We start from the raw sequence: 27,935 nt of genomic DNA, 5'->3' as shown, positions 1-27,935 counted from the left end.
TGCCAGAACCTCAGGCTTCCTACAACAAGCAATTTGTAGAAAAATTCACCAAGGACAACAAAGATTTGGCAGAGTGCACAAAAAGTTGGTCTGCCAATGAGGAACGACTAAAGAAGGATAAAAATGGTATGTACACCACTGGCTCTCTTTGCTCTCCTTATTGTTTTATCGCTGCAATGTTGTGTAGATTGTTTGGAAGACCAGACATCAATAAGTTTTCATCAGAGTGGTTACCTCTATTAGATGCAGCCACCAATGCCACCATAATGGATTGGGCCCAAATTTTATCAGATAATTTAGCCTCTGCTATTTTAGGATATCGAACTAAAAGAAGTTTTTCTTAGAGGGTTTACCCTCCATTATTTTTAAGTGCCTACGTCATGGATGCCATTTGTTTTGCCTTCGATTTTCCTATCATGGGGTGGAAATGGATAGTATAGAACCCCCTTCCTATTCAGGTTTATCACAAAGAACTGTGGGAATCCAATTTCATCCCACATTTCTACAAGATTTGTCATGGAGTGATGCTCCCTATTCATAGAATGCTCTACAAAAAAGACGCCCCAAGATTCTCGCAAGAAGCTAAAGTTGACATTCTCCCTATGGGAAGGTGGTTCGGGGAGGAGTTATTCACATACATCAGGGTATTTGGTAGCATTCCTTTGCCTCATGTGCTTCCTTTGTATGTCCCTAACAAAATAATAGCCAGAGAAATAGCTTACCAAACCTGTGGTGTTGGGGGAATGAGAAAAGTGCTCAAAGATTCTAAAAAGGCCATTTGGCCTCAATTCCCTGTAGTCTGTGGGGCTTTTGCATTATTTGACTTAGGTCATGCTTTTAAAGAGGTTGATAATATGCTATGTTTACAGCTACCAAAGTTCCCAGGGAGGCAGTATGATCCCTTTGGTGTTGTAAATAATTTTACTACAATGGTCAAAATAAAAGTGTTTACCAATGAAGAAGATCTCTTTGACGATGTCTTTCTGCAGAAGAACACTTTCAGAGAGGTTCTACATATGGCACAAATTCAGTTTGATCAAGAAAAACTTCAAAAGTTTAACAATTATAGAGAACAGAGGTTAATAAAGGTCCCTTTGGACCAATTGTGCATTTAACCAATAAGGGATCCCACTCCCAGGGTTAGCATAAGTTGAAGTTCAGAAGAAGAGAATTCTAAATCAAATTTCGAAAAATAGTTGGCTGAAAAGTCCGATGATCAATCCAAAAGTGAAAACAGCAGAAGTGAACGGTCAGTTAAAGATACAACTCAATCTACAGAGAAGCCTGATCAGCAGGTTTTGCCCCCAAAACAAACTAAAATTCCCACTCCCCTCACAAAGCCAACAAATCCACTTGTAGTGGATATAGAAAAAGAACGGGAGAATATTAATGAGCTAGTCAACACTGAGAAACAGAGTGCAGAGCCACTGACAAACCTAAGAGAGAAAACCATAGAAATGATAGTAGAAGGGGCTATTAATACTCAAGAGATAGAGCACATTCATGTTGCTCCGTCATATGAAATTGTACTAAAAATAGAGGAGATTCTTCCTCTGGATGTATTTTATAGCCCGCAACATAAGGCTATTGCCAGGAGGTAAAGGAAGAAATGAAAAATAGATGTCGTGCTCTCTCTAGAGGCTGAACCTCTGGATGTTTTTTGGAAAGACTCAACTACAGACCCATCGAAAAACCTAACCAGGCTCTCTTAGATCGTAGGGGCATATTCTTCTGCAACAATTGATAAAGCAACTAAAGTTCAAATGCTATTAAAAGAAAAGGAGGATAAGATTCTGTTTTTGGAATAGAAACTACAGTAGGCCAGCATTAGTCAAGAAGCAAAGATACAATTGGAAAAACTCCAGAAGAAATTCCAGCAAATGTAATTGGATTATCAAAGCAGTCTAGCCAATAAAGAATAACAGTTACAAACCATGATAAGACTAAGCATGATCCTAAGATTGAAGAATTTATCATAGAAGCACTCGCTCTTAATGCCCAACTCTTGCAACAGGAAGAAACACTCTACCAAAATATCTCGCAATGGAATTCCCATTGCGAAAAGAGCGATAACATTACAAATCAAGTCGTAGATTTACGACTTGATTATGATTCAATTTTTAAGAAGGTTTCTAACTTTTTGAGCTGGCAGAGATCAGAGGAAGGAAAAAGAGCGGAATTGCCTAGAATCGATGAATCTCATAAAGAAATGTTATTTGCAAAATGGGATTCCCAACTTAAAGAAGTAGAGCAGGCGATGGAGGAAGCAGCAATAACAACAAACAATGTCATCGAGTGCATCAATGAAAATCTGCACAAGGAAAATTTGATATCAGAGACCACTCCAGGATTCCTCCCAAAGGCACAATAGCTTCAAACAAAGTGGAAACAAACAACAGAGGAAAAGGCTGAGTCAATTAAACAGGTAAACGAACACATACTGGCAGTACCTGGTAAAGCCACATAGCCAATGGATGACCCTGAAATGCCTCATAACCTTCGCCAAGAAGATAGTTCCAACTCTTTCCAATTCCGTATTTGTAGGACAATTAAAAGCTGAAGTCGGCCAACCGACGCTCTTGAAGCCGATGCTGGATATTTGCAACTTAAAAGAACAGATGCATGATTTATCATAGATACAATTTAGTTTTATTTTTAGTTCATTTTTGCTTAAAATGAGGAAGGTGGTTTAAACCTCCTCATCTATTTTTGTAATATTTATTTTTAGATTTCATTAGAGTAGTATTTAAACCCCTCTCATGCATTTAGAGAGAGGTCCAGAGTTTTATCAAAAACAATTCTTTAGAACGTGCAGTTTGCCCCCCACTGAGGAGGTTTTGATAAAATGAATGGAACGAGATTTATTTTTATATGAGTTTGATGTCTGCTACTAAAATGCACTTTTGTACTCTTAGTGGATGTTGAGTTATTTGAAGATAAATGTATATCGTTGAAGCTCATGAGTAGAACCTATTACCAATGGTATTTTTATCTCCTAATACTTTTTACTTATGTGCCAAGTGATAAATTATTTTCAGCTATTGATATATGAAAATTTGAATGTTCAGTTGTCATTATTGCACTTCTGTATGGTGATAACTATTCCTTTTATGTTGAGTATATAAATAACTCTTATGCGATATGTTTCTCATAATTGTTTCAGCTAACTTTTTATACGAAACATTCAATTTTAATGGATTACTTTCTCATAGTGATTGAATGATTTTTATTATCAATTGCTGTTAGAAATTATTGTAGATCGCATAAGTAAAACGTTACTCCTGGGATAGTTTAAATTTAGATGTTTTCTTTCATTAGAATAGATTGCATATGTTAGTTAAAAGGTAGATTAGATTTAGAATAAGCATTCACCCCATAAACCTTAAAAAGAAAAACATCATCCTGTTAGTGCACCATCATAAACAGATTGGGAAACTGGTCCCATCATCCCCAATCGGAGCCACTATTCCAAACAGAAAAGGAGCTGCTTTCAAGGTCCAGATCGGGTGGTTATCCCCCTTGTTGTAGACCCAATTTTCAGGCCTTCAACATATTTGGCACTAGAAGGAGGGCCTGAATTTGAATGGAAAGTAAATCCATATCTTCATGCCATTCTAAGAGTAAAAATCCCTCACCAACACATTCAACTCCTTGTTCGCATTCTGAATCTTCCATCACTGAACTAGAAGTTGAAAAGAAAAATACAGAGCACATTACTGAAATCCCAAACAAGCTAGATCATTCCTCTTCATATCCCCTTGAGTTACAAACTTTGATTCATAAGTTACAGGGAATTTCTTTATCTAGAGAGGAATCTGAGTTTTCCCAAGGTAGTGTCACTTCTCGTCTGACCCCGACTCAACGACTGACTAGAGAACAAAGCGAAAAGTTGGGAATCCCACCTATTGTGTTTCCTTTATTGAGTCCTAAGAAAGCTAGAAAAACACCAGTAGAATCTCAGAGTGAGGTTTTATCATCATATTCATCTACCATCTCATCCATATCATCACAAGTTCATTCATCCACCCCACAACTTCAGATCGTGGTTCACACTAGTATAGGAGCAACATCCTCCTCTACACAAACACCTTCATTTACTACAACATCTTCTACAACTCATATCCCAACGATGGCAGGAAATCCTCCACCAAGGCCGTGGGCCAATCCAGGAGCTGTTAGGATGCCTGTGCCCTTATCGCAATTACCAGCTCATCCTGAAAAATGGCTCCCAAAGTTCAACCCTGACAATGGCCTATCAGCTAAAGAGCATATAAATAATTTCATGTTGTCCATCAATCTAAATGGAGTAACAGAGGAGGACGCAGTTGTACGATTATTCCCTTATACTTTAAAAGGAGTAGTAGGATCATGGTATTTTTCATTACCATGAGGCTCCCTTAATAATTGGGATACATTCCAAGATCAGTTTTTAATTAAATTTGGAGATGACCGATCTATAACGACTTTAATCAATGACCTCTCCAATTTGAAAGCCGAACCAAGAGAACCAATCAAGGATTTCAATTCTCGCTTCAACAAATTGTTAAATAAAATACCAGCACTATCGAAGCCTAGCAACAAAATCCAAAATGAATGGTACATTTCTGCTTTTCCTTCAATTCAGCCATCTTTGTAGATAGGGTTGCCAAGCCAACATTGGCTGAAAATATGAAAGAAGCGATAGCTGTGGAAAAATGTATCCTAGCCGTAGAAAAGAAAAATGCTATAGATGAAAGAAAGTTTAAAAAGGTTGCTTTTAGAGATGACCCTAAGAAAAAACAATCGAAAGACCCATTCGACTTGGAAGGGTTACAAAAAGTTTTAAAAACCATGTCCAACAAAATGGTCGATATTAAGAAACAATTGGAAGAAACCTCTTCCAAGAAACCTTTTAAACCTTTCAAGAGGAATCCTTCAACCGATCTGAAACCTCCCAATGCTAACAAACGTAGAATCGGAAGGGGAAGAAGAGGAAGTTTCAAATGAGGAACATACTGATGATGATGAAGTTGTAGAACTACAAGGAATGTGGGACTTCATTCTTCCAGATGAAGAAGATCAAGATGCATTACCAGTGACTACCAGAAGTAGAAATCAACTTGATCCTCCACAATCCAGTTCTAAATAGAAAAACCCAAGCCCAACTTCTAAAGATAAAATCGCAGGTAAGAAATCCTCACCAAAGGCAACTCAGACAAACCCAGTCCAATCTGATTCAACAACTCCATCTAAAACACTTATCATTTCCGATGAAATGGAGTATAACATTGTTGAAGACATGAAGAAGACTAGGGCTAACATTACTTTTCATGAGCTGAGAAAATTAAAGCATCAACAGAAACTGCTCTTGAAAGAGCTGCATGCAGTACCTATTGCGCCTCTACCTACCGCTGTAATCTCACAAGCTACTCATGAAATGGGAAGACCTCCAACTGGTATGTCAAATAAAGTCGATCCAAATGACATTTCTTTAATTGGAGGAAGGTAAAAATCCCATACTCCTCCATTCCTCCTTACTCTTGAAGTTTTCAATAAAAGTTTGCATAACTGTTTGGTATACTTTAGTGCTTCATCTAATATTTTGCCTAAGACAATTTGCGCAAAGTTAAATGTCCAACCTCAAAAGTCTGCAGTACGCATAGTACAGCTGGATCGGTCTCAAGTTGAGGTTATCGGTGAGCTTAATCAAGTGACCATAAGGCTTTCATCAAATCCAAAGGTATGTCAAGTCATCGATATACTTTTCGAAGATATCAATAAATTTTATGGATTAATTCTTAGCAGGGATTGGTCAGAGAAGCTTCACGGTTACTTTGCAATTGAATGGTCTCATATGTGGCTCCCTTATAACGGTAAACCAAATTAGATAAAGGTTGAGCGAGAAAGACACCAAAAGTATATAGTAACGAAGTTAGAAGGAGAAAATGAACCTATAGCATACATCAATAATATAATTGGAAACTATTCTGTTGATTTGTTCTTAGGGAATTTCAATGCTCATACTTCACCTTTTTTAGAAAATTCAGTTTTATCTCAGATAGAATTTTTTTCTCAAACAGATACTTCTAGATGCATTGACTTTGTAGATAGGCTTGTAAATAAATATTTGTTTTGGAAATTATTTTTCGATGGTTCTAAGTCTAATGATGGAGCAGGAGCAGGTTGTATATTAATTAGTCCAAAAGGAGAGAAAACCATGCTAACCTGTAGACTCAAGTTCAATTGCACAAACAATACTGCGGAATATGAAGCTCTAGTTCAAGGGTTATACAAGGTAATCAGGCTTGATATCAAATATCTACAACTCTTTAGGGATTCTAAGATTGTTATCAAGCAGGTAAGAAATACTATACATTGTCTATCAAGACACTTGAAGCATTATCAATCATTAGTACAAGACCTGACTTCACACTTTATAGCATTTAATATTTCATCTATTCCCAGACTCCAAAATGCTAGTGCTGATCTCCTTGCTAATGTAGCTTCCAAGCTCATTCCCTCAGAAGACTATAGTCCAGACAGATTCTCAATTGAATTAATCTTTAGACCCTCCATCCCTGATAATTTTACCAACTAGAGAGTTTTTAACAATGATCCTGATATTGTAAGTTTTCTGACTTCATAAGGCTCTTACAATAATTAGATAATTGATGAAGACCAACATGACAAGTAGCTAGAACAAGGAAGCACCAATAACGCTATACCCAAATCTGTAGTCAAGTTGGAAGACCTATATGATTTAAAGGACAGATTCAAAAGGTCCACCAATTCAAAACTTCAGAGTTCAACTCTAAGATATGAATTAGTGAATCTAGGAACTGACATAAAACCACAGAATATCAACTTAGGTCTTGGTCTAACTCCCGAGGAAAAATCAGCCTTCATTCAACTTTTGAAATAGTATAAAAATGTCTTTGCCTGGAATTACGATGACCTCAAAACTTACGACACTTCAATCATACAACATACAATTCCAATGATCGCTGACGAAAAGCCAGTCCAGCAGAAGTTGAGGAAAATCCATCCTAATTTGGAAAACCAGATTAAGTCTGAGTTGAACAAATTATTGAAAGCAAAAATAATCTGTGTGTGTGTGTATGTGTGTGTGATATAAAGTGATTAAGGCTATAATTGGAAAGGAGTATCGAGCTCAAATAATTGTGTTCATACACTCACATATTGGTCTTGTATTTTGAACATATCTCCTCCTTTGACCCGATCCTCCATGATATACATTAAATGAGACATGTTATCATCTTTAATCACCCTCTACAAGACTTCCTCAGACTCATTGATTAATTACCAAGTGCAATTACCATCGAAAATACCCTTGGAAATGTCTTCAGTGTGCAAGGAATGTGGAAAAGCTCACTTACAGAGTGTAATGTGGGTGTCGCCTTTGGTAAAAACATTATATGGAGGGGTAACACAGGTTTCATTAATGAAACCTGAGTTACTGACATGGGTGTTATAGACATTTTTGTGCCTTACAGCATGAAGCATGAAATGTCAATAATCTAAGGGATCCAAAGTCCCTAAACATGTTGTTCCTACCCCTAGAGGAACAAGGTCAGCAAACCATAGCACTAAATATCAGTTCTCCACCTGAAAACACTCAAAAACAAGCTAATTCTGGATCATGTCAACTGCTCCACTGAGCATCTGCGCTGAATGTCAAATGCTCCACTCTGTACCTGCGTTGAATGTCAACTCTAATGAAGGCTACCCGCGCTGGGCGAGATTGGCCAAGTGGCACAGTCATTCCTCAATGTGTCAATGCCCAGGAAGCTTCCGAAATGACACTTGGATCAGGGAATTCGCCTTGTGATGAGTAAGAGGATCTAGATCTCCAAGTGGAAGCAAGAACCTCCAAGTGGACTCAAGAACTGAAGAATAACTGAAGTGGGAGAGGACACTAGTCAGCTTCATGCCAGCCTCAAGCTGACTCATCCTTTCTCCAAAACTCCTATATATAGAGCTCTCTCATGAGGTCTAGGGAGGCTGGAATCTTGTGAATATAAGGAAGTGCTGTTGGTTTGAGTATAGAACTATTGGGTGATTTGCTTGAAGGAGGTGAAGAGGAGATTTATTTCTGCTGGGAGGTGTTGCTGGATTGGGCCTCTTATGGTTGTAACACTCTTAGAACTTTACTTCTTCCATTAATAAAGCATTTGAGGTTCTTCTATATGCATGTGTCTCAATGGTGAATTGTTATACTTGTGTATTTGATTTATTCTAATCCTTGAATCAATTATGAATGTATGCTTCTTGTAGTTTCCTTCTCTTGCCCTTTTGCAGGATCTTTGTGTAGCTGGGCCAGTGAAAGAGCAAGGAGCTGGGAGCAAGCAGCAAAGAGAGAAGATTGGATCAATCATTAGCGGAAGACAACGGTTAGTGGATCTCTTTCTCCCCTCTCTTACATCTCATAAAGAAGTAATCTCGAATAGCTTTGCATTCGGTTGTTGCTGAGGTACTATCACCCTTAGAGTGGGATAGGGTCATTCCGTATTGGATACTTTTCCCAACAACAAATTGGCGACTCCACTGGGGATCGTATCTTGTTGGTTGTTTGTGTTTTTGCTATTCATTTCATAAACACAGGGAGTACCGAATCGAACTACATTTGGATCTTTCAAATGCAAAGTAGAGGGCAGCTACTCTAGCTCAGTTTCTGGGCATGTTTATGATTTGAAGAGCTGATCCACAAGGACTCTAAATAGCTCTTAGTGATAGCTTTTCATCCTCCTTTTCATCCCTTAGTGTGTACTTGACTGATAGCTTCTGATTTGGCCAAAAACTGTGAATTTTTGAGCAATCTGTGACCCGGAAACCAAGAGAAACGAAAGTTTCGTTCTTCAGTGCAGGTGTTGTGAAGGCAGTCTGCATTTCAGCGTAGTTCCCGAAGGGGCTACCTGCGCTAAAGGTCAAACTGCCAGTGTACTACCTGTGCTGGACCAGTTTTGCCTAGTGCTACTGGGGTTCCCTCCTGTTTATTGCCCTGTTTTCACCTTTGTTTTGCAGCCTGTTACCAGTCAATATACCTATCTGAAACCAACTTTCCTTGCCACTATTCCGCCTCGGTTGTATAAAGAAACTGTGTTTTTTCTTTGTGTATTTCTTGTATCATTTACAGTTTCCCATACCGAAAGTGAACTAGTCTTGCTGTCGCCTCTTAGATCTAGACCTGTGATTAAGTGTCGTTTTGATCTTAAGAGTTAGTTTATTTGCTGTTCATAGCTGATTGAGCTTTTGCTTTCGTCATATGGTTTGAATTTATATATTTCTAGTGTCGAAACAAGTAAATCTTAAGGTGTCTTTTGATTGTGGACAAGCTTGTTTGCTTTCGCTTGAAATTGAATTCAAAGTTATACAACAGCTTTCTTTTTGTATTGCACCAACATTAAGAAAGAGAAAAGAAATACTTGCATTGTGCATGTGCATTATGACAGTTTGCATGTTGATTTAGGAAAAAGTGCATTAGTGTGTGCTCTTTGATCTGTGTGAAAAGATGTTTTCTTTCTTTTCCCTCAGTAGTTAAGATTTTCAAAGTTGAAAGATTGAAAAGCTTGCTTATCATCTTAGACTGCATTTAGGAGTGTTACTATACATCTCGTGGTGATCCATAAAGGCAAACTGCTAAACAAGATCAACCTTAAAATAAATTGAATTTACATAACAACGCATTGAAACATAACGCAAACACATAGAGGTCTAAGCTAGAGACGTGTTCCGGCGTCGTCAAACGTGATATCTTAGCGTTGAGTGGTTGGGTGATTCCTCCACGGTGAAGCGATAAGTATCAATACGGACTTGTGCTCCCACGTACCGTCGCGTATATATTGGGAGACCCCTATAGGAACAAAGCCTTTATCCATAGGAAACCGTGTCGGCCACCCTACTGATCGCAATGCAGTGAACACAGCATTCACGAAGATCGACCACTCGTACCGTAAAACGTATTCTGTGGTTTTGCGAAAATTTTGGCACACCCTCTGCCTAGAACTCCTGAGCAGTTTCTTTTGGCCTTTTTCAAACTCTATAACTGAAAAAGTCCATCTGAGAATTTGTCACTTCGGGCTCGTTAAAACATCGAAGGAGACTAGAGTCATCTTTAGCTTTTTCTCGACTCTTAAAAAGTGAAAAAGCAAGTTGTGTCTAAAGCATCGTTATAAAATTTATTTTAAACGGAACATAATCACCTCCTATTCCTGCGTTGATCTGTAGGTTGAGAACATGGAACGCCCCAACCAAGGAATTCCACATGATGGAAATCCTAGTCCTTTCTCCTCTTGGGGAGAAGTTGGTTCGCCCCACATGGCCACATTGTCGCTTCCAGGACTGACAATTGGCCTGCCTATTTGGCTATTCTCAACCAATGTAGTTCAGAACACCATGGTTCCTGAACAGTCGAGTCAACAGTTAGATGAGTCTAGAGCTACCCACCAGCCTTCTACTTCCTATAACTCTTCCTCCAATCCTTCATCTTCGCAAGGTAGAGCCGGCAAAAGCCAAGCTCCCATGGAGAAGAAGGAGAAGAAGAAGAAAGAGAAGAAGAAGAAGGAGCCTAAGGCGACTGGGGGCAAGCAAAAGACATCTGACAAAAATCCACACACAACATAGACCGGGCCTAAATTGCCATGTGTCATATGTATAGGAGACCACTTCCATAGAGATTGTCCCTGTATTCCCCGGATACTAAGGGACTGGTCACCTCGTTTGCACAATTCGGGAGCATCAACCTCTGATAGCCATGTTGAATGCCTACCGTCAACCAGCGAAAGTGAAGGTTCAAGACAAAGAAGGGGAGCAAGATCCCCTTGCAGACTGTGTGAAGGCGATCACGCCATCCACCGTTGTCCCTTCTTAGACGAAGCGAAGAGAGTTTTGGAAGATCGCCCGGTTTCACCGTTGAGGCTTCCACCTGGATACAAAAAACTCGTGCCAAGTCCTTCGTTGGTTGAAAATACAGCTGGCCCGCTCAAGTGGTCAGCTGAAGCGTCAGTCATTGAAAATGAACCTACTGAATCCAGACCAGACGAAAGTCTAAAGGTCGATACGGCAGTTGACCTGGTTCTTCCTTCAGAGGTTTCATCCTCAAATGACACCGTCACTGAAGATTCATCTTCAAATGACACCCTCACTGAAGAGAATAAGGATGACACCATCCAGATTCTTTTCATCAACACAGACTCTGATGAGCATCAGGGCAATGCGCCCATTCCTTTATCGCAGGAAGGAACATCGTCAGGGTCATATCCGGCCGTGTATTCGGTCCCACCACCAAGCAACCTGGTTGTATCCTTTGATTGGAACCAACTAGGCAGACCCCGGTTACCAGCCAGTATACCATTCAGAATCATAGTCCAAATCTACAGAATGGTAATCGCTGGAGCTATCATTGATGAAGGGGCATCTGTGAGTATCCTTTCCTCTATTGCTTGGAAAGCACTGGGTTCCCCGAAGCTTTTGCCTGAGATAAGAAATCTCTCGGGTTTTGATAAAGGAACCACTCGACCATTAGGGATCCTCCCCAATGTACCTGTTACATTGAAAGGGAAGACTGTTCAAATGAACGTGATGGTTGTTCAAGGACCCTTGGATTATAACCTACTCCTTGGACGAGACTATATATATTGCATGGGAGCTATAGTCTCCTCACTCTTTAGAGTAATGTGTTTTCCACACGAAGGAAGAATGGTCAAGCTCGTAGACCAACTTTCATTTCCGGGATCATGCATCGCAAATAGTCACATACCAACCCTCAATGGTCTATTCACTCAAGAAATGTCTCCACCCCCAGTCCTCCTTCCCGATGAGTGCGAGTGATTCGGAAAGATGGGACCGGAACCCAGGGGGCATACATCCTGGTCTGCTTCGGGCAGAGGAAACCTTGGGTATAAGGTAGAATTTCCGCGAAAGAATATGACTAGTCCGTACCCCGTCCGTGGATGGAAGAGGGGTTGTTCTAGAACAGGATTCTTTTGCAAAGGTTACTTGATTGACAAAGGTCATTCACCATTGTCTACTTCGGTAGACAGTGCCGAGGAAATGTTTTCGTTTGATGGTGTTAATAAAACAATCTTTGGGTAACCAGAAAGAGGCAAGCCTCACCCTTTAAAACAAATGTTTTATCGGATAAGTAGGGGCAGCCTTGAAATTGTACTTTATACCTGGGGGCATGCAAACCTTTTGGAGTGCAAGCTAAGAGCGGTTATTTATCTGTTTTTGGGATTAGCCGTTTCCGAACTTGCATAAAGAAAGGATGAGAGGGAGCAAAGCTTAGTGAAGATGAAGCTCTATAAAAAATAGATATCTCACAGGAGACATTCTTATCTTATGACTGGTATTATCGAGCAGTTTTACCGCGGAATTTATGCTCGTTAAAAAATAGAAAAGCGAGATCCGAGCAGTTTTAGCACATAGTTCATGCTCGTTAAAAAATTGTTATAGACATTTTTGTGCCTAACAGCATGAAGCATGAAATGTCGATAATCTAAGGGATCCAAAGTCCCTAAACATGTTGTTCCTACCCCTAGAGGAACAAGGTCAGCAAACCACAGCACTGAAAATCAGTTCTCCACCTGAAAACACTAAAAAACAAGCTATTTCTGGATCATGTCAGCTGCTCCACTGAGCATCTGCGCTGAATGTCAACTGCTCCACTCTGTACCTGCGCTGAATGTCAAAAGCAATGAAGGCAACCTGCGCTGGGCGAGATTGGCCAAGTGGCACAGTCATTCTGCAAGGTGTCAAATGCCCAGGAAGCTTCCAAAATGACACTTGGATCAGGGAATTCGCCTTGTGATGAGTAAGAGGATCTAGATCTCCAAGTGGAAGCAAGAAACTCCAAGTGGACTCAAGAACTGAAGTATAACTGAAGTGGGAGAGGACACTAGTCAGCTTCATGCCAAACTCAAGCTGACTCATCCTTTCTCCAAATCTCCTATATATAGAGCTCTCTCATGAGGTCTAGAGAGGCTGGAATCTTGTGAATGTAAGGAAGTGTTGTTGGTTTGTGCATAGAACTATTGGGTGATTGCTTTGAAGGAGGTGAAGAGGAGATTTCTTTCTGTTGGGAGGTGTTGCTGGATTGGGCCTCTTATGGTTGTAACACTCTCAGAACTTTACTTCTTCCATTAATAAAGCATTTGAGGTTCTTCTATATGCATGTGTCTTTGTGGCGTATTGATGCTTGTATATTTGATTTATTCTAATCCTTGAATCAATTATGGATGTATGCTTCTTGTAGTTTCCCTTTCTTGTGCTTTTGCAGGATCTTTGTGTAGCTGGGCCAGTGAAAGAGCAAGGAGCTGGGAGCAAGCAGCAAAGAGGGAAGATTGGATCAACCATTAGCGGAAGACAACGGTTAGTGGATCCCTTTCTCCTCTCTCTTACATCTCATAAAGAAGTAATCTTGAATAGCTTTGTATTCAGTTGTTGCTGAGGTACTATCACCCTTAGAGTGGGATAGGGTCATTCCGTATTGGATACTTTTCCCAACAACAAATTGGCGACTTCGCTGGGGATCGTATCTTGTTGGTTGTTTGTGTTTTTGCTATTCATTTCATAAACAAAGGGAGTACCGAATCGAACTGTATTTGGATCCTTCAAATACAAAGTAGAGGGCAGCTACTCTAGCTCAGTTTCTGGGCAAGTTTATGATTTGAAGAGCTGATCCACAAGGACTCTAATAAGCTCTTAGTGATAGCTTTTCATCCTCCTTGTCATTCCTTAGTGTGTCCTTGACTGATAGCTTCTGATTTGAGCCAAAACTGTGAATTTTTGAGCAATCTGTGACCCGGAAACCAAGAGAAACGAAAGTTTCGTTCTTCAGTGCAGGCTGTACAAAGGCTGTCTGCATTTCAGCACAGTTCCCGAAGGGGCTACCTGCACTGAAGGTCAAACAGACAGTGTCCCACCTGCGCTGGACCAGTCTTGCTTTGTGCTACTGGGGTTTCCTGCTGTTTCTTGCCCTGTTTTCACTCTTGTTTTGCTGCCTGTTACCAGTCAATGTGCCTATCTGAAACCAACTTTCCTTGCCACTATTCCACCTCGGTTGTATAAAGAAACTGTGTTTGTTCTTTGTGTATTTCTTATATCATTTACAGTTTCCCATAACGAAAGTGAACTAGTCTTGCTGTGACCTCTTAGATCTAGACCTGTGATAAAGTGTCATTTTGATCTTAAGAGTTAGTTTGTTTGCTGTTCATAGCTGATTGAGCTTTTGCTTTCGTCATTTGGTTTGAGTTTATATATTTCTAGTGTCGAAACAAGTAAATCTTAAGGTGTCTTTTGATTTTGGACAAGCTTGTTTGCTTTCACTTGAAATTGAATTCAAAATTATACAACAGCTTTCTTTTTGCATTACGCCAACATTAAAAAAGAGAAAAGAAATACTTGCATTGTGCATGTGCATTATGACAGCTTGCATGTTGATTTAGGAAAAAGTGCATTAGTGTGTGCTCTATGATCTGTGTGAAAAGATGTTATCTTTCTTTTCCCTCAGTAGTTAAGATTTTCAAAGTTGAAAGATTGAAAAGCTTGCTTATCATCTTAGACTGCATTTAGGAGTGTTATCATACATCTCGTGGTGATCCATAAAGGCAAACTGCTAAACAAGATCAACCTTAAAATAAATTGAATTTACATAACAACGCATTGAAACATAACGCAAACACATAGAGGTCTAAGCTAGAGACGTGTTCCGGCGTCGTTAAACATGATATCTTAGCGTTGAGTGGTTGGGTGATTCCTCCACGGTGAAGCGATAAGTATCAATACGGACTTGTGCTCCCACGTACCGTCGCGTATATATTGGGAGACCCCTATAGGAATAAAGCCTTTATCCAATAGGAAACCGTGTCGGCCGCCCTACTGATCGCAATGCAGTGAACACAGCATTCACGAAGATCGACCACCCGTACCGTAAAATGTATTCTGTGGTTTTGCGAAAAGTTTGGCACACCCTCTGCCTAGAACTCCAGAGCAGTTTCTTTTGGCCTTTTTCAAACTCTATAACTGAAAAAGTCCATCCGAGCATTTGTCACTTCGGGCTCGTTAAAACATCGAAGGAGACTAGAGTCATCTTTAGCTTTTTCTCGACTCTTAAAAAGTGAAAAAGCAAGTTGTGTCTAAGCGTCGTTATAAAATTTATTTTAAACGGAACATAATCACCTCCTATTCCCGCGTTGATCTTAGGTTGAGAACATGGAACGCCCCAACCAAGGAATTCCACATGATGGAAATCCTAGTCCATTCTCCTCTTGGGGAGAAGTTGGTGCGCCCCACATGGCCACATTGTCGCTTCCAGGACTGACAATTAGCCTGCCTATTTGGCTATTCTCAACTAATGTAGTTCAGACCACCATGGTTCCTGAACAGTCGAGTCAACAGTTAGATCAGTCTAGAGCTGTCCACCAGCCTTCTACTTCTTATAACTCTTCCTCCAATCCTTCATCTTCGCAAGGTAGAGCCGGCAAAAGCCAAGCTCCCATGGAGAAGAAGGAGAAGAAGAAGAAAGAGAAGAAGAAGAAGGAGCCTACGGCGCCTGGGGGCAAGCAAAAGACATCTGACAAAAATCCACACACAGCACAGACCGGGCCTAAATCGCCATGTGTCATATGTAGAGGAGACCACTTCCATAGAGATTGTCCCTGTATTCCCCGGATACTAAGGGACTGGTCCCCTCGTCTGCACAATTCAGGAGCATCAACCTCTGATAGCCATGTTGATTGCTTACCGTCAACCAGCGAAAGTGAAGGTTCAAGACAAAGAGGGGGAGCAAGATCCCCCTGCAGACTGTGTGAAGGCGATCACGCCATCCACCGTTGTCCCTTCTTAGACGAAGCGAAGAGAGTTTTGGAAGATCGCCCGGTTTCACCGTTGGGACTTCCTCCTGGATACAAAAAACTCGTGCCAAGTCCTTCGTTGGTTGAAAATACAGCTGGCCCGCTCAAGTGGTCAGCTGAAGCGTCAGTCATTGAAAATGAACCTACTGAACCTAGACCAGACGAAAGTCTAAAGGTCGATACGGCAGTTGACCCGGTTCTTCCTTCAGAGGTTTCATCCTCAAATGACACCGTCACTGAAGATTCATCTTCAAATGACACCCTCACTGAAGAGAATAAGGATGACACCATCCAGATTCTTTTCATCAACACAGATTCTGATGAGCATCAGGGCAATGCGCCCATTCCTTTATCGCAGGAAGGAACATCGTCAGGGTCATATCCGGCCGTGTATTCGGTCCCACCACCAAGCAACCTGGTTGTGTCCTTTGATTGGAACCAACTAGGCAGACCCCGGTTACCAGCCAGTATACCATTCAGAATCATAGTCCAAATCTACAGAATGGTAATGGCTGGAACTATCATTGATGAAGGGGCATCTGTGAGTATCCTTTCCTCTATTGCTTGGAAAGCACTGGGTTCCCCGGCGCTTTTGCCTGAGATAAGAAATCTCTCGGGTTTTGATAAAGGAACCAGTCGACCGTTAGGGATCCTCCCCAATGTGCCTGTTACATTGAAAGGGAAGACCGTTCAAATGAACGTGATGGTCATTCAAGGACCCTTGGATTATAACCTACTCCTTGGACGAGACTATATATATTGCATGGGAGCTATAGTCTCCTCACTCTTTAGAGTAATGTGTTTTCCACACGAAGGAAGAATGGTCAAGCTCGTAGACCAACTTTCATTTCCGGGATCACGCATCGCAAATAGTCACATACCAACCCTCAATGGTCTATTCACCCAAGAAATGTCTCCACCCCCAGTCCTCCTTCCCGATGAGTGCGAGTGATTCGGAAAGATGGGACTGGAACCCAGGGGGCATGCATCCTGGTCTGCTTCGGGCAGAGAAAACCTTGGGTATAAGATAGAATTTCCGCGGGAGAATATGACTAGTCCGTACCCCGTCCGTGGATGGAAGAGGGGTTGTTCTAGAATAGGATTCTTTTGTCAAAGTTATGTGAGTGAAATAATCTGTTTTTCACCCACCTTTGTCTATTTCGGTAGACATTGCCGAAGAAAGAGATTGATTTGCGGCAGCAAATAGAACCATCTTTGGGTAACCAGAAAGAGGCAAGCCTCACCCTTTAAAACAAATGTTTTATCGGATAAGTAGGGGCAGCCTTGAAATTGTATTTTATACCTGGGGCATGCAAACCTTTTGGAGTGCAAGCAAAGAGCGGCTATTTATCTGTTTTTTGGATTAGTCGTTTCCTAACTTGCGTAAAGAAAGGATGTGGGGCAAAAGTCAAAGATTTGCCAAATTAGGAGCATAGCTTCGTGAGATAAAGCTCCATAAAAAATAGCTATCTCACAGGAGACATTCTTATCTTATGACTGGTATAATCGAGCAGTTTTACCGCGGAATTTATGCTCGTTAAAAAATAGAAAAGCGAGATCCGAGCAGTTTTAACGCGGAATTCATGCTCGTTAAAAAATAAACATAAGCATTGAGCGGTGTTTTGGTGCATTCAAGCTCATTAAAAAATGAACCCATCTCGGTAAATAACCATTGTGATCGTAAATTTATTAGCCATAAAAAGCCTTGGTCGTGTTTACACCCGCCACCTCCATTTCATTTGGCCAATCGTTCACCTCCATATGATTGTTTACCCATTTTGAGGAACAGCTGCGAAGAGTGATTTCACTTAGCCATCCTTGTGACACTGCCGTGATTGGAAAATTCCAACCTGTACCTGGAATCTGCTGCTATCCCTGTTTATCACTCGTTCCTCAAAAGACGAGTCTTCTTTGAGCTCTTTTCATCTGACTCGTAAAATATGAAAAGTTTGCCGAGTTTTGGCCTTCCAGCTCGTTAAAAGGACCGGAAGAGCTATCCCTCCTCTAGATTTTAATCTTTTTGGACCTGAGGGATTATTACACAAAAAGGTCGAGCGCTTGTTTTATTCGGCTCGTTAAAATTATCGAAAACTCATCCCTTCTGTATTGTTTTATACTTTTTCGGACTTAAGGGATTAGATGACGAAAAAGGAATTTTGGAGTTAACTTTCTGTACCTTTTCAGACTCTCTAAAAATGAAAAGGACCGAGTTTTCCTTGTCGTTAGACTCGTTAAAATGATTAAATAGCGACAAACTTGTCTTTAGACGAGAACGAGTTTCCCTATCGCTAAGCTCGTTAAAACATAGCGATGGGCTTGCCCGAAGGGCAGGTTATAGAACAAGCATATGTTATCCTCCTCAAGCTTGACAAAAATAAAGAGGTACTGGTCAAAAATGACTGGGGAAAAATTGGGAGAACCTCAAAGCTTTAATGGTAGCAAGTCGCTCTTGAACATGACACTTTGTCCTCCGTATCACATCGGGTTGGGTTGTTTCATTCACCGGTCTCATCACCATGGTCCTCGCCAAACCATCCACATTTGGGGTAATGCTACCGATCCATCGCATCAGTGTCGTTATATGTTCAAGAGATGTTGTTCAGAAAGAGTCAACCGTGTCCCATCCACTGCCATACATTATCCTTCATCCACTCATGATCGCCACCCTGAATCATATTTCACAGATTGTTTTCACCTCCACTAAAATCATTAGCTCCGTTCCGTGTCACTGATGTGGGATTCATTAAGGCCCCCCTTTGACGGATCGCTTCTTGTCGACTTCAGCTCATTATCCAAGAAGTTGATCTAGGAACAACCCCCTCAGTACTTTGAAGCTTGCATGCCTCAATGGCAAGTTTCTCACTTCCGGCGACAGGTATACATCAATGACCTTCGACCAGAAGATTTTGCGTGGTGTTTGACGCCAAGTCCTTTATTCACACCACGTGAATTGTACTGCAGTACCTTGAGGGTCATTGTCATTATTGGTGATTCCTCTCGCGTTTGTTAACGGTTTACATTATTGACCGGTAATCAAGCGATGTCTTTCCATGTTCGACTTCAGCGCAATTCTCACATGGATCGACTTGTACTTAGAGTGAAGATCGAACGAGTTTGAAGACCCCGGATCTAGTTTCATCCATCCGGGCTGCGATATATATTCAGGAAATATAAAGACATTTGATATGTACATCATTGCAGCAGATGATCATCCTACTCAAAGGATGATAATTTCAGCAGAGAATTATCAGTCTACCATCAGACGATCGTCTGTTCTATGTACCAAAATGAATTTATAAAGCTGAGCATGGGAATGCCCGCCTCAGCTAGATCATGAAAGCAGAATGAAAAATAATGTATTGTATTGTATTTTATTACAGGGCACCTCTCAGCGATTGAATGAACTTCGGATCCTCCTGATAAAGCATTTCACCCGATAAACGACCTCATACTTTAGGGGGCAACTGTTATAGACATTTTTGTGCCTAACAGCATGAAGCATGAAATGTCGATAATCTAAGGGATCCAAAGTCCCTAAACATGTTGTTCCTACCCCTAGAGGAACAAGGTCAGCAAACCACAGCACTAAAAATCAGTTCTCCACCTGAAAACACTCAAAAACAAGCTATTTCTGGATCATGTCAGCTGCTCCACTGAGCATCTGCGTTGAATGTCAACTGCTCCACTCTGTACCTGTGCTGAATGTCAAAAGCAATGAAGGCTACCTGCGCTGGGCGAGATTGGCCAAGTGGCACAGTCATTCTGCAAGGTGTCAAATGCCCAGGAAGCTTCCAAAATGACACTTGGATCAGGGAATTCGCCTTGTGATGAGTAAGAGGATCTAGATCTCCAAGTGGAAGCAAGAAACTCCAAGTGGACTCAAGAACTGAAGTATAACTGAAGTGGGAGAGGACACTAGTTAGCTTCATGCCAAACTCAAGCTGACTCATCCTTTCTCCAAATCTCTTATATATAGAGCTCTCTCATGAGGTCTAGAGAGGCTGGAATCTTGTGAATGTAAGGAAGTGCTGTTGGTTTGTGCATAGAACTATTGGGTGATTGCTTTGAAGGAGGTGAAGAGGAGATTTCTTTCTGCTGGGAGGTGTTGCTGGATTGGGCCTCTTATGGTTGTAACACTCTTAGAACTTTACTTCTTCCATTAATAAAGCATTTGAGGTTCTTCTATATGCATGTGTCTTTGTGGTGTATTGATGCTTGTATATTTGATTTATTCTAATCCTTGAATCAATTATGGATGTATGCTTCTTGTAGTTTCCCTTTCTTGTGCTTTTGCAGGATCTTTGTGTAGCTGGGCCAGTGAAAGAGCAAGGAGCTGGAAGCAAGCAGCAAAGAGGGAAGATTGGATCAACCATTAGCGGAAGACAACGGTTAGTGGATCCCTTTCTCCTCTCTCTTACATCTCATAAAGAAGTAATCTTGAATAACTTTGTATTCAGTTGTTGCTGAGGTATTATCACCCTTAGAGTGGGATAGGGTCATTCCGTATTGGATACTTTTCCCAACAACAAAAATAAACATAAGATTGAGCAAGAGTTTCCTCCAGAGTTTAAGCTCATTAAAAAATGAACCTATTCTGGTAAATAACCATTGTGATCGTAAATTTATTAGCCATAAAAAGCCTTGGTCGTGTTTGCACCTGTCACCTCCATTCCATTTGGCCGATCGTTCACCCCCATATGATTGTTTACCCATTTTGAGGAACAGCTGCGAAGAGTGATTTCACTTAGCCATCCTTGTGACACTGCCGTGATTGGAAAATTCCAACCTGTACCTGGAATCTGCTGCTATCCCTGTTTATCACTCGTTCCTCAAAAGACGAGTCTTCTTTGAGCTCTTTTCTCCTGACTCGTAAAATATGAAAATTTTGCCGAGTTCTGGCCTTCCAGCTCGTTAAAAGTACCGGAAGAGCTATCCCTCCTCTAGATTTTAATCTTTTTGGACCTGAGGAATTATTACACAAAAAGGTCGAGCGCTTGTTTTATTCGGCTCGTTAAAGTTATTGAAAACTCATCCCTTCTGTATTGTTTTATACTTTTTCGGACTTAAGGGATTAGATGACGAAAAAGGAATTTTGGAGTTAACTTTCTGTACCTTTTCAGACTCTCTAAAAATGAAAAGGATCGAGTTTTCTTTGTTGTTAGACTCGTTAAAATGATTAAATAGCGACAAACTTGTCTTTAGACGAGAACGAGTTTCCCTATCGCTAGGCTCGTTAAAACATAGCGATGGGCTTGCCCGAAGGGCAGGTTATAGAACAAGCACATGTTATCCTCCTCAAGCTTGAAAAAAATAAAGAGGTACTGGTCAGAAATGACTGGGGAAAAATTGGGAGAACCTCAAAGCTTTAATGGTAGCAAGTCGCTCTTGAACATGACACTTTTCCTCCGTATCACATCGGGTTGGGTTGTTTCATTCACCGGTCTCATCACCATGGTCTTCGCCAAACCATCCACATTTGGGGTAATGCTACCGATCCATCGCATCAGTGTCGTTATATGTTCAAGAGATGTTGTTCAGAAAGAGTCAACCGTGTCCCATCCACTGCCATACATTATCCTTCATCCACCCATGATCGCCACCCTGAATCATATCTCACAGATTGTTTTCACCTCCACTAAAATCATTAGCTCCGTTCCGTGTCACTGATGTGGGATTCATTAAGGCCCTCCTTTGACGGATCACTTCTTGTCGACTTCAGCTCATTATCCAAGAAGTTGATCTAGGAACACCCCCCTCAGTACTTTGAAGCTTGCATGCCTCAATGGCAAGTTTCTCACTTCCGGCGACAGGTATACATCAATGACCTTCGACCAGAAGATTTTGCGTGGTGTTCGACGCCAAGTCCTTTATTCACACCACGTGAATTGTACTGCAGTACCTTGAGGGTCATTATCATTATCGGTGATTCCTCTCGCGCTTGTTAACGGTTTACATTATTGACCGGTAATCAAGCGATGTCTTTCCATGTTCGACTTCAGCGTAATTCTCACATGGATCAGCTTGTACTTAGAGTGAAGATCGAACGAGTTTGAGGACCCCGGATCTAGTTTCATCCATCCGGGCTGCGATATATATTCAGGAAATATAAAAACATTTGATATGTACATCATTGTAGCAGATGATCATCCTACTCAAAGGATGATAATTTCAGCAGAGAATTATCAGTCTACCATCAGACGATCGTCTGTTCTACGTACCAAAATGAATTTATAAAGCTGAGCATGGGGATGCCCGCCTCAGCTAGATCATGAAAGCAGAATGAAAAATAATGTATTGTATTGTATTTTATTACAGGTCACCTCTCAGCGATTGAATGAACTTCGGATCCTCCGGATAAAGCATTTCACCCGATAAACGACCTCATACTTTAGGGGGCAACTGTTATAGACATTTTTGTGCCTTACAGCATGAAGCATGAAATGTCAATAATCTAAGGGATCCAAAGTCCCTAAACATGTTGTTCCTACCCCTAGAGGAACAAGGTCAGCAAACCACAGCACTAAATATCAGTTCTCCCCCTGAAAACACTCAAAAACAAGCTAATTCTGGATCATGTCAACTGCTCCACTGAGCATCTGCGCTGAATTTCAACTGCTCCACTCTGTACCTGCGCTGAATGTCAACTCTAATGAAGGCTACCTGCGCTGGGCGAGATTGGCCAATGGCACAGTCATTCCTCAATGCTTCAATGCCCAGGAAGCTTCCAAAATGACACTTGGATCAGGGAATTCGCCTTGTGATGAGTAAGAGGATCTAGATCTCCAAGTGGAAGTAAGAACCTCCAAGTGGACTCAAGAACTGAAGAATAACTGAAGTGGGAGAGGACACTAGTCAGCTTCATGCCAGCCTCAAGCTGACTCATCCTTTCTCCAAAACTCCTATATATAGAGCTCTCTCATGAGGTCTAGGGAGGCTGGAATCTTGTGAATGTAAGGAAGTGCTATTGGTTTGAGTATAGAACTATTGGGTGATTTTCTTGAAGGAGGTGAAGAGGAGATTTCTTTCTGCTGGGAGGTGTTGCTGGATTGGGCCTCTTATGGTTGTAACACTCTCAGAACTTTACTTCTTCCATTAATAAAGCATTTGAGGTTCTTCTATATGCATGTGTCTCAATGGTGAATTTCTATACTTGTGTATTTGATTTATTCTAATCCTTGAATCAATTATGAATGTATGCTGCTTGTAGTTTCCTTCTCTTGCCCTTTTGCAGGATCTTTGTGTAGCTAGGCCAGTGAAAGAGCAAGGAGCTGGGAGCAAGCAGCAAAGAGAGAAGATTGGATCAATCATTAGCGGAAGACAACGGTTAGTGGATCTCTTTCTCCCCTCTCTTACATCTCATAAAGAAGTAATCTCGAATAGCTTTGCATTCGGTTGTTGCTGAGGTACTATCACCCTTAGAGTGGGATAGGGTCATTCCGTATTGGATACTTTTCCCAACAACAACGGGTTTCCTTCAGGAAACCCGAGTTACCTTGTTTTCAGACCCTTTCTTGCATCTGATTAGCTCTACACTCCGAGAACTTATTCATGCAAATATTCAATCACCTCCTAAGACTATAGGACCTATAAAAGTCCATGACAAGCCTCTGATAATCATGAAAAATCCTCCAAACGTGTTCTCTACAAGCATCAAGACAATAACATAAAACTCTACACATCGACAACTTATAATCTTTGGCCTTATCGCCAATGTTGTCACATGCATAAAACCTTATGTGGCCAAGAAACAAGGTAATAGTCCCATATCATCTACTGATATATTTTCTATTCGTTGTGTATGTGTTGTAATCAATAGATCTATGGCCAAAATCATTGCACAAGAAACGGTAACCATAAAAAGCACTATTATACCTTACTTTTGATTATAATTGTGATGGGGGCAATATTCCTTGCATGCTTTCTTAATGCTGCTTCTCTTTTGGCTTCTCCTTTCGTTGAGAAGATATGATCTCTACATTTCAGTAATCTACCACAATATGTCTGATTTTTTCATAGTTAAGACATCTAACCTCTCTCAATGGTGTGAATGATCTTCTTGAAAAAACATTTTTCTTTGGCATGCTCTTTTTCTCCTCACTTGGCTGTTAGTCTTTCTTACGATTCTCCTTTTTGACACCACTAATAGTTGCTCCAATGTTTTCTGATTTCATTGTAGTTACTTGAGAATTATATCTGGTTCTTTTTATTTTTTCTCTTGCAGAATCAACTTCATCCTTTAGTCTTTGACACTCATCTTCCTTTTCCTTATACTACTTCCTCTTTCATTCTTTGATTTTCCTTGCCTCCTGTAGCTAGGTTTTTAATTAAGAAATATCTTCCTTGAAATTTTACTATCTTAAGAATTGAAGCAGTTTCCTCAAATATCTATTTTCAAGTGAGAGCCTTTGTAATATACCCAATGTTGATATAATGTGATTTTTATCTTCAACTAGCTTCTTCTTTTCTCCAACATCGCTATTGACTTCTTCTTCAAAAGGATTACCTCCACATTTATTCGAAAGATCAATCTCAATTGATTGATTATCATCTTCTAGCCTATCAATCTCAAGAGAATCATCATCACTACATGCATAAGAGGAACCTGCCAATTCTTCATCATTCTTGATCAACAAAAAGTGGGGTTTTTCTGAGTTTGAAATATTCTTGGCTAGCTTGGTACACTTCTTCTTCTTGTTGACCATGGTCCATGATCTACTCTCAAGTGGTTAAGCTTCATTGGGGAGATCCATCTTTGATACCACTTGTTAGAAATGTAGATCACTACTTAGAGGATGAGTGAATTAGTAGTGATGGCAATCATTAACTCTTAAAACTTTCTCTTCAATTGATTAACCTTTTAATAATTCACAACCTAAAACACATAAGGAGAGATCAAAGCATCAAATATAAACACAAAACCATAAAGACATTCAACACATGAGACATCAATTATTTTTGGTGGAAACCCTCAAGGGAAGAAAAACCACCCATTGTTACTATGTTGCTTCTTGTTCTCTTATTATTATATCAATAAAATATTTTACATCTTTTAGCTGGCCACCACCAGCTAAGAGCGACTATCCCTATGAACATTATTTCTAGTCACCACCAGCTAGGAAGTCTGTACTCACACGTCTTTGTAGGACACCACCTGCTGAAAGCCACCACTCCCAATAAGCCTCTCCAAACCATTAGTGGAATATCCAACCACCAATAGATGGAGATGTTACTCCAAATATAGTGTTTTTCCAACCACCACCGATAAGGATCCATCACTCCTATCTTTTTCATCTAGTACTGAATGGAGGACACCACCTCCTCAACCTCTCGAAACCACACTTTCATTCATTTTCAAATGGACTCCAAGGAGAACTACACATCTCAACAACAACACATAAGTCCTTTGAAATATATAAAATATGTTCACAAAAAATAATTCATACAAAGAATAATCTGATAAAAGCATAAGTAGTAACCATGAACCAAATTATCTTCAATCATTCCCTACTCCATCTACTCGCTCTTTGAATAAGATGATGAGTAAAACATGCTTTTACTACCAGCTTCCACTTCTCCTCTATCCACATGAATCTCTCTCCAATATATAGACGATCTAAAGTGATTAAGACAATAATTGGCAAGGAGTACCAAGCTTAAACAATTTTTTTCATACACTCATGGATTGGTCTAATATTTTGAACATATCTCCTCCTTTTTCCCAATTCTCCATGATCTACATTAAATGAGAGAATTTATCAATTTTAATCTTCTTGACCTCATGCTATTAAGGTCAACTTTTTCTCTCACATCATATAATGAGATCAAAATCTCAAGCAGCAGAAACATTAGAACCACCATGCATAGACATTATACATACACCCATAAGACCCATGCAATAGCATACTCTCTATCTACATGCATCAACAACTATATACCTCTGATCCAACTCACATAAGTGCATAAGGTCATCATAGCTTAGCCATATAAATGCAAAACATCTCAGCAACAACATGCATCATACATCTAGTTATATAAGGCAAAATTAATAATATGCACACTCTATATCTGCCAACTCCAATGCACCATCATCTAATATCCATAGTATCCTATAATGCATCACCATATATAACATAAATGTGATTTAGCTATATGAGTAATAGAAATATATCAATTATGCCATGCAAGCATACTAACACATATGAATGAAGCAGCCACAATGGAATCTTTCTCAACATATTCCTACAATAAGCCAATGTCAATAAATGCATAATAATCTCCTCCATAATGAATACAATGCCATCAATATTTTTACCCATTGGAAGTAAAAATGCTCCCCTTGAATATGTGATCTTCCATCACACCTTGACAACTTTCCCTATGAAGAATTCATGCTATAGGTCTTAATCACATATACTCTAAGAATATTCACCATTAGTAGAAAAAATCAAACTTGACTGATATAAACCATAACATGCCAGCATTCTCCTAAACTAAATACATATATCAATCATAAAAATTCTACAATATAAAATCTTCGACAAACATGTGGAGGCAAAACACACTAGTATTAAATCGTCTCCTTGACAATGCACATAAGAACAAACATTTGGCTAAAATGTCTTCAAAAATAGTGTTTTACTCCCTACATGCGACATTTCCCTGAGCTAAATGCATGTGTACACAGTTCAGTGTATACCCAACCCACGTATATGTCTTAAAACACTTAAAAAAATTAAATCTCCTTAATTTTGGGCCGAGATCATGGGTTTTACCTGTTGATTACCTATTAGTGCTCATGGCCCAACTATTCCCAACGAATTCCCAACTAAAAAAATAATTTGGGAGAAGTATAAAAAGGCTTTAATGGGAAGCCCTAAGGGAGGAGAGAATAGACAGAAAAATCACTCTGCTGAGATTATCCCTGCTTAGGTCTGAAGATCCTTGTGCTTCCAGCACTTCCCCCATTACAGGAAACCCTTGTTTCCTTGAGTTATGATGTCATTTCATTAGTTGAGATATCTTTGTGTGAGTCATGGAAGGAGCCTTTTCAAGACTTGGGATTGGACGGATCCAAAGGACGGTTCTGCTGGAGCTAGAAAGAGGAAGATTCAGGTGATATCATTCCTTGCTTTGTTTTAGTTATCTGCAATAAAAAAACATTTGTTTTTTTCCCAAAATCAATCTTCTATATGCATATGATTTTATTGTTATGGTTTACATATGAATAATTGCTTCAATTGTATAACTAACCATCTTTCAATATGTTATGAAGTTGATTTCCATATGATACTTGGTCCATATATTGTTATGATTCTTTGAATTGGTTGTTTTGTAGGTTCAAGGATCGAAAGGAACTCCAAGAGGGTTTGAACTGTGGTTGGATCTACCTGAATGAAGGACCCCCAGGTGCACCTCTCTTCGCGTAGTTTTCTTATTTAAGTATCATGGCTATGTGGAATGCTTGTTTTTTACTATAGATAACCCCCGCTCTGCTAGGGTGTTGACCCAAAACCCTAGGGGACTTTGTCCCTCAACAGAATTGGTGACTCCACTGGGGACAATAGTATTGTTGTTCCTAGTTTGGGTTATTTTAAGCCAATCAGGGCTCAGCCATAGTTGTTCTTGCTGTAATTGGTTTGTTTGTTCCTGTAGGAACTCAGACTTCAAGTCTGAGTAGTTTCTTCAGACCTCTTTTTTTCTTTTTTCTTGTGAACTATTATATACGTAGTTTTGTTAGGTTACAGTAGTGTATGTATGCAAGTTTTAGCCGTGTATACACAGTTGCGTATAGGGAGTAAAACATTGTTTCTTTGGGATGAATCGTGTATACACGCAACTGTGTATTAACACAGTCACGTATACCCTAATTTTCCAAGATTTTGTCAAGTATTTTTGTTTCAAAAGAAGTGTTTGCTGGTTTGAGTATTTCCTGAGCAGTCAGTTTTTGTTGTCAATCTTTGGTTTTGCAACAAATTTATGGTTTTGAACTCTCTCCTATTGTGGAAAGTTTTGGTCTTGTTTGGTTTTGTTGCAAGCGTCATCATTTGTGTTTGAGCACACGAGATTTATTTTTGAGAATCTTGGCTA

Source organism: Pinus tabuliformis, chromosome 2_1, assembly GCF_031772625.1.
Source record: "Pinus tabuliformis cultivar Carrire ecotype Pingquan chromosome 2_1, CPIR1, whole genome shotgun sequence".
In the NCBI taxonomy this organism is placed as follows: domain Eukaryota; kingdom Viridiplantae; phylum Streptophyta; class Pinopsida; order Pinales; family Pinaceae; genus Pinus; species Pinus tabuliformis.
This window is presented reverse-complemented; position numbering follows the sequence as displayed.